We start from the raw sequence: 491 nt of genomic DNA, 5'->3' as shown, positions 1-491 counted from the left end.
AGTACTTTTGAAGGTACTCTATTTATCAAATGTGCAGCAGTTAAAACAGCCTCCCCCCAAAAAGTTTTTGGAACTTTATGTTGAAACAAAATTGCTCGAGTCACATTGAGTAAATGTCTATTTTTTCGTTCAGCAATCCCATTTTGTTGGGGTGTATCTACACAAGATGACTCATGTATTATACCCTCTTTTTGGAAAAAAGATGAGAGAATTTGATTAAAATAGTCTCTTGCATTATCAGATCTTACTCTTTTAATCAAACTTCCAAATTGTGTTCAAATCATTTTATGAAACATTGGAAAAATACTTACTTCTGATTTTTCTTTCATAAGAAATAACCAAGTAGTTCTAGTACAATCATCAATGAATGTGACAAACCATTTTGCTCCAGAAATACTAGAAATTCTACAAGGCCCCCAAATATCAGTATGTATCAAAGAGAAAGGTCTAGTAGATCTTGTATTACTCAATGGAAATGATAGTCTATGATG

This window comes from Coffea eugenioides, chromosome 8 (assembly GCF_003713205.1).
Source record: "Coffea eugenioides isolate CCC68of chromosome 8, Ceug_1.0, whole genome shotgun sequence".
Lineage (NCBI taxonomy): Eukaryota > Viridiplantae > Streptophyta > Magnoliopsida > Gentianales > Rubiaceae > Coffea > Coffea eugenioides.
This window is presented reverse-complemented; position numbering follows the sequence as displayed.